Genomic DNA, 8,027 nt, shown 5'->3' on the forward strand with positions numbered 1-8,027 from the left:
TGTCGCGGAACATTTAATTACAAACACTCCGATGATTCTCCTGTTGAGACTCCTTCACTTGAAATTGAAACAACAAAATCCATCTCTAGCCCTGAAGAGCAGACTCCCACAACAACAGAGAGGGTATTTGAAATTCCAACATACGACATCCGTTCATATAATACTGCTGAGGGTAAATACAACATTGCCAAAACTAAACCTGAAGAAATACCGATAGAGCAGAAACACCCTGTTGAGTCGCCCTTGATCGTTGAAAACTGACGTAGTTAAAAAACAAACTGTGGAGGACAACAAAACTCAAATTGAACAATATCACAGAAGTCAAGGATGAAAGGCCTTCCGTTATAACTACGAGGTTCCCAAGTATAATACTTCTGATCAACGTCGAGCTGAAAATCTTCTCGCAGTAATTCTTCACGATTCTGAAGCACCACAAGTGGTAGATATCAAGCCATTGGAGGCTAACGCTGAAACAAATACTACAATTGTGGAAGCAGTCAGCGAATCTGAAACAGTGAAAATACCACTGAATGTGGAAATCGAAAGAAACCAGAGGAGCGCAAGAATATACAAGAAGAACCAATACAGAAACTTCCAGTCGAGAAGACATCCGTAACAGTGACAACTACTACCACTGTAAACTGAAACTGTTAGCGAGACAACTCTCCCAGAAGATCCCAAGAAGGTTGAAGCAGATAAGAAAACCTGAAGAGCCGAGAAACCAGCATATGCTGGACTGCCTGTAGATGATTCGAGTAGCACTTGGATGGACGTTCTGGATGAACCAATGACTTTTCTCTGATGACGAGGAAGAACCAACAAAGGAAGTTCCAGTTGAGGAAGTTCCAGTTGAGAAAGCGCCAGTTGCTGAACCTGTTACAACAACAATTACAAAGACAGTTGTGAGCCCGAGAAGGTTGTTGAGTCTTCCGGTTTCAGAAGATACAAAGACAACAGTAACAGTCACATCAACTACTACTGTAACTGAAAATGTTAGCGAGGCAACTCTCCCAGAAGAACCGAAGCCGGTTGAACCCGAAAAGAAACCTGAAGAGCCGAAGAAAACCAGCCTATGCTGGACTACCCGTAGATGATTCGAGTAGCACTTGGATGGACGTTCTGGATGAACCAATGACTTTCTCTGATGACGAGGAAGAACCAACAAAGGAAGTTCCAGTTGAGGAAGTTCCAGTTGAGAAAGCTCCAGTTGAGGAAAGCGCCAGTTGCTGAACCTGTTACAACAACACATTACAAAGACAGTTGTTGAGCCCGAGAAGGTTGTTGAGTCTTCGGTTTCAGAAGATACAAAGACAACAGTAACAGTCACATCAACTACTACTGTAACTGAAACTGTTAGCGAGGCAACTCTCCCAGAAGAACCGAAGCCGGTTGAACCCGAAAAGAAACCTGAAGAGCCGAAGAGAAACCAGCCTATGCTGGACTACCCGTAGATGATTCGAGTAGCACTTGGATGGACGTTTCTGGATGAACCAATGACTTTCTCTGATGACGAGGAAGAACCAACAAAGGGAAGTTCCAGTTGCGGAAGTTCCAGTTGAGAAAGCTCCAGTTGAGAAAGCTCCAGTTGAGAAAGCGCCGGTTTGCTGAACCTGTGACAAACAACAATTACTAAAACAGTTGTTGAGCCCGTGAATGTTGTTGAGTCTTCGGTTTCAGAAGATACAAAGACAACAGTAACAGTCACATCAACTACTACTCTAACTGAAACTGTTAGCGAGGCAACTCTCCCAGAAGAACCGAAGCCGGTTGAACCCGAAAAGAAACCTGAAGAACCCAAGAAACCAGCTTATGCTGGACTACCCGTAGATGATTCAGGTAGTACTTGGATGGACGTTCTGGATGAACCAATGACTTTCTCTGATGACGAGGAAGAACCAACAAGGAAGTTCCAGTTGAGGAAGTTCCAGTTGAGGAAAGCGCCAGTTGCTGAACCTGTTACAACAAACAAATTACAAAGACAGTTGGTTGAGCCCGAGAAGGTTGTTGAGTCTTCGGTTTCAGAAGATACAAAGACAACAGTAACAGTCACATCAACTACTACTGTAACTGAAACTGTTAGGCGAGGGCAACTCTCCCAGAAGAACCGAAGCCGGTTGAACCCGAAAAAGAAACCTGAAGAACCCAAGAAACCAGCTTATGCTGGGACTACCCGTAGATGATTCGAGTAGTACTTGGATGGGACGTTCTGGATGAACCAATGACTTTCTCTGATGACGAGGAAGAACCCAACAAAGGAAGTTTCCAGTTGCGGAAGTTCCAGTTGAGAAAGCTCAGTTGAGAAAGCTCCAGTTGAGGAAAGCGCCGGTTTGCTGAACCTGTGACAACAACCAATTACTAAAACAGTTGTTGAGCCCGTGAATGTTGTTGAGTTCTTCGGTTTCAGAAGATACAAAGACAACAGTAACAGTCACATCAACTACTACTGTAACTGAAACTGTTTAGCGAGGGCAACTCTCCCAGAAGAACCGAAGCCCGGTTTGAACCCGAAAAGAAACCTGAAGAACCCAAGAAACCAGCTTATGCTGGACTACCCGTAGATGACTCGAGTAGCACTTGGATGGACGTTCTGGAGGAACCAATGACTTTCTCTGATGACGAGGAAGAACCAACAAAGGAAGTTCAGTTGAGGAAGTTCCAGTTGAGAAAGCGCCGGTTTGCTGAACCTGTTACAACAACAATTACAAAGACGTTGTTGAGCCCGAGAAGGTTGTTGAGTCTTCGGTTTCAGAAGATACAAAGACACAACAGAACAGTCACATCAACTACTACTGTAACTGAAACTGTTAGCGAGGCATCTCTCCAGAAGAGCCGAAGACGGTTTGAGCCCGAAAAGAAAGATGAACCCACTAAGGGAAGAAAGAAAAACCAGCAAATAAAGTTCCGTGAGAATGCACCCGTTACTGAATCTGCTTTCACTTCAATCAAAGACACAGTCAATGTGCCCCGAGAAGGTTTTGAATTCGTCAGTTTCAGAAGATGTAAAGACGACACAAAAAGTTACTAAACCGTCACTGAAACTGTTAGCGAAATTCAAGAACCAGAGAGTGACTCAGAAAATAGCCCTGCTTATTCAAACTTGACACTTGAGGGTCCAATTTGACACCTGGTCGAGCGTGCTGGAGGAATCGTCGCCGAGCTCGGGAAGTGCAGTTTTCATATCAACTTTGTCTGCCCGATTGCTCCAGAATTTACGCCGTCTTATCTGAGGCCTGCATATGCTGATCAAACGCACACATTCCTTGCCAATGAAAGAGTATATAACGAGTTCATTCCACGAAGCAGAGCAGATCAACAAATGCCACAATCCAAGAAACCAAAGAAAGTTATAGCCAGCGAAGCGATCAAAGAAACCTGTAGATGAACCCCTCGCAGGAAAGTTCCTATTGATGCTGCTCCAGTACCTTCCACATTTGTTTTGGATTCAGAGACAATAGCAGAACCAAGTGTGTGGGAAAACATACAGAGACGGAAAGTCTTTACGCAGACGTTTTGTTTTAGCGCAGGCGACAATTTGAAATCACAAAAGTTCGGAAAGCCTGTAACAGTTCATGAATCAAAATTGGAAGTTGATGTTGAGCCGTTACCCAAGACCGATAGGCCAAAAGAGCACAAGAAGAAGCCGAAACAAGAAAAACAAAAAGCCTGTGGAAACACATCCAACCAAATTTAAGTACAGATTCATCAAAGCCTGCCAACCACTAGCTCTAAGGAACCCTCATCTGATGAGCGCGAAGCTGCGAAACCATCTGAACTGACTTGGTCTGCCTTAGTGCAGAGACCTGGAGAATGGACGGATACTACAGTAATCAAAAAGAAAGTAGTACATCCAGAGACAACTCTAGATGATAAAAAACCCAAGAAGGAAGAAAAACCAGAGCGAAAAACTACAAAAACAAAAAAATCAAAGAAGTCTAAGAAACCAGTTCAAGAACAAGTTTCCTCCACCACCTCCGAGGATGAGAAGCAAGAACCTGAAGTAGCAATACCAACAACACATACAAAGAAAATAACAGAAACGATTATTGTATCGAAACCTGCAGAAATTATAGAGCCCGAACAATCTCCAGAGCACGAGTCGAGTGGCTTTTCATGGGCTTCGCTTGTAAAGAGACCCGGGGAATGGGTGGGATACAACTGTTGACGCATATTAAGAGTGCATTGACAACCTTCAACGGAAAAAGTAGAGCCTGATCGTCATGAGCCAGAAAAGCCACGAAAGGTTTCGCCCACAGAAGAAGGAACGAATTATATCTAAAAAGGAACAAGTTCCAGAGAAAGAGGAAATCAATCTGAACCAGTAGTTAAGGAAGTAATTCCGGTCGAAATTGATGTAGAAGAAACGCCGACAACTGTTGAAAAGCCTGTGCCAAGTACTTCTGATGCGTTTTCTTGGGCTGCCTTGCTTAAAAAACCTGGGTGAATTTGTGATGATATAGCGGCCCCGCAAAAAACCTACTGCCGTTCCGAAGGAGCAGCCCAGCCAGAAGCCTCGAACACGAAAAGAACGAATTCCTAAGAAGGCTGTGACAACTGATGCCGATGACATGAAGACGAAAGTTCCTAGCTCTAAAACGGGTAGAACCCAATATATCATCCACATCTGATAGTGATGTTATTGAGACCCCATTGCCATCAAATTCCTGATAACGGGGTAACTACTTGGGCTAAGATTGCCAGCCAAATAGACAAAATGGCCGATTTGCCACCTAAGGAAAAGATTGATGTCAAGCAAAGCCAACAGAGTCTGTAAAACATCATGTGAAATCAGATCGTTATGATAAGAAAAAGCCAGAGAAAATATTCGTGGTCAGGATTGTGCACACTAGCTCATGGGCGTCAGTAGCAAGCCAACAAACCATTGACTTTATGGAAACAGAGAAAGCGGCATCCAAATCAGCTTCTATTAAAAAGCCAGAAAAAGTATCCGTACATCCTGAGTTGGTATCTCACCTTGATACATTTGATTATCTTCAGAGCACTGAGAATGACAAACCCCATAAGTCGTGGGCTGATATGATTGACGATGGTATGGAAGATATTGTTTGTTGAGCACAAACCTTGGAGAGAATTATTGAGGATGAAGTGGAAATACCTCTACTCCCAGAAAATGGTGATGAAGCAAACATAAATAAAATAATCGATACCATCCAAGAACTGAAATCTGAAGCTTCGGTTGCAGAACACACTAAAACAGCTGTAACAGTGACTACTACTAGTGTCACGCTTCCAAAAGAAACAAAGGTTTTGGAATCCACGACAAAAATGGAAGACGAACCAGTTGAGAAAGCGCCGGAAGCTGAACCTGTGACAGCAACAATTACAAAGACAGTGTTGAACCCGAGGAGGTTGTCGAGTCTTCGGTTTCAGAAGATACAAAGACAACAGTAACAGTCACATCAACTACTACTGTAACTGAAAACTGTTAGCAAAGCAACTCTCCCAGAAGAACCGAAGCCGGTTGAACCCGAAAAGAAACCTGAAGAGCCAAAGAAACCAGCCTATGCTGGACTGCCTGTAGATGATTCGAGTAGCACTTGGATGGACGTTCTGGATGAACCAATGACCTTCTCTGATGACGAGGAAGAACCAACAATGGAAGTTCCAGTTGAGAAAGCGCCAGTTGCTGAACCTGTTACAACAACAATAACAAAGACATTTGTTGAGCCCGAGAAGGTTGTTGAGTCTTCGGTTTCAGAAGATACAAAGACAACAGTAACAGTCACATCAACTACTACTGTAACTGAAACTGTTAGCAAAGCAACTCTCCAGAAGAACCGAAGCCGGTTGAACCCGAAAAGAAACCTGAAGAACCCAAGAAACCAGCTTATGCTGGACTACCCGTAGATGATTCGAGTAGCACTTGGATGGACGTTCTGGATGAACCAATGACTTTCTCTGATGATGAGGAAGAACCAACAAAGGAAGTTTCAGTTGAGGAAGTTCCAGTTGAGAAAGCGCCGGTTGCTGAACCTGTTACAACAACAATTACAAAGACAGTTGTTGAGCCCGAGAAGGTTTTTGAGGCTTCGGTTTCAGAAGATACAAAGACAACAGTAACAGTCACATCAACTACTACTGTAACTGAAACTGTTAGCGAGACAACTCTCCCAGAAGAACCGAAGCCGGTTGAGCCCGAAAGGAAACCTGAAGAGCCGAAGAAACCAGCCTATGCTGGACTACCCGTAGATGATTCGAGTAGCACTTGGATGGACGTTCTGGATGAACCAATGACTTTCTCTGATGACGAGGAAGAACCAACAAAGGAAGTTCCAGTTGCGGAAGTTCCTGTTGAGAAGCTCCAGTTGAGAGAGCGCCGGTTGCTGAACCTGTTAAAACAACAATTACAAAGACAGTTGTTGAGCCCGAGAAGGTTGTTGAGGCTTCGGTTTCAGAAGATACAAAGACAACAGTAACAGTCACATCAAACTACTACTGTAACTGAAACTGTTAGCGAGACAGCTCTCCCAGAAGAACCGAAGTCGGTTGAACCCGAAAGGAAACCTGAAGAGCCGAAGAAACCAGCCTATGCTGGACTACCCGTAGATGATTCGAGTAGCACTTGGATGGACGTTCTGGATGAACCAATGACTTTCTCTGATGACGAGGAAGAACCAACAAAGGAAGTTCCAGTTGAGAAAGCGCCAGTTGCTGAACCTGTTACAACAACAATTACAAAGACAGTTGTTGAGCCCGAGAAGGTTGTTGAGTCTTCGGTTTCAGAAGATACAAAGACAACAGTAACAGTCACATCAACTACTACTGTAACTGAAACTGTGAGCCAATCCACTCTTCCAGAAGAACCTAAGAAGGTAGAAGCTGAAAAGAAACCTGAAGAGCCCAGGAAACCAGCTTATGCTGGACTGCCTGTAGATGATTCGAGTAGCACTTGGATGGACGTTCTGGATGAACCAATGACTTTCTCTGATGACGAGGAAGAACCAACAAAGGAAGTTCCAGTTGAGAAAGCGCCAGTTGCTGAACCTGTTACAACAACAATTACAAAGACAGTTGTTGAGCCCGAGAAGGTTGTTGAGTCTTCGGTTTCAGAAGATACAAAGACAACAGTAACAGTCACATCAACTACTACTGTAACTGAAACTGTGAGCCAATCCACTCTTCCAGAAGAACCTAAGAAGGTAGAAGCTGAAAAGAAACCTGAAGAGCCCAGGAAACCAGCTTATGCTGGACTGCCTGTAGATGATTCGAGTAGCACTTGGATGGACGTTCTGGATGAACCAATGACTTTCTCTGATGACGAGGAAGAACCCATCAAGGAAGTTCCAGTTGAGAAAGCTCCAGTTGAGAAAGCGCCGGTTGCTGAACCTGTTACAACAACAATTACAAAGACAGTTGTTGAGCCCGAGAAGGTTGTTGAGTCTTCGGTTTCAGAAGATACAAAGACAACAGTAACAGTCACATCAACTACTACTGTAACTGAAACTGTTAGCAAAGCAACTCTCCCAGAAGAACCGAAGCCGGTTGAACCCGAAAAGAAACCTGAAGAACCCAAGAAACCAGCTTATGCTGGACTACCCGTAGATGACTCGAGTAGCACTTGGATGGACGTTCTGGATGAACCAATGACTTTCTCTGATGATGAGGAAGAACCAACAAAGGAAGTTTCAGTTAAGGAAGTTCCAGTTGAGAAGGCGCCGGTTGCTGAACCTGTTACAACAACAATTACAAAGACAGTTGTTGAGCCCGAGAAGGTTGTTGAGTCTTCGGTTTCAGAAGATACAAAGACAACAGTAACAGTCACATCAACTACTACTGTAACTGAAACTGTTAGCAAAGCAACTCTCCCAGAAGAACCGAAGCCGGTTGAACCCGAAAAGAAACCTGAAGAACCCAAGAACGAGAAGAACCACACAGGAAGTTCCATAAAGAAGTTCCAGTTGAGAAAGCGCCGGTTGCTGAACCTGTTACAACAACAATTACAAAGACAGTTGTTGAGCCCGAGAAGGTTGTTGAGTCTTCGGTTTCAGAAGATACAAAGACAACAGTAA

General features: G+C 43.9%; 1 pseudogene; it reads left to right on the plus strand.

Moving 5' to 3' along the window:
- The first annotated feature begins 4,847 nt into the window (after positions 1–4,847).
- LOC115483775 lies at positions 4,848–7,942 on the plus strand (annotated as a pseudogene).
- Positions 7,943–8,027: the final 85 nt, after the last annotated feature.

This window comes from Drosophila hydei, unplaced genomic scaffold (assembly GCF_003285905.1).
Source record: "Drosophila hydei strain 15085-1641.00,03,60 unplaced genomic scaffold, DhydRS2 tig00000036-arrow-arrow-pilon, whole genome shotgun sequence".
Classification (NCBI taxonomy): Eukaryota; Metazoa; Arthropoda; class Insecta; order Diptera; family Drosophilidae; genus Drosophila; species Drosophila hydei.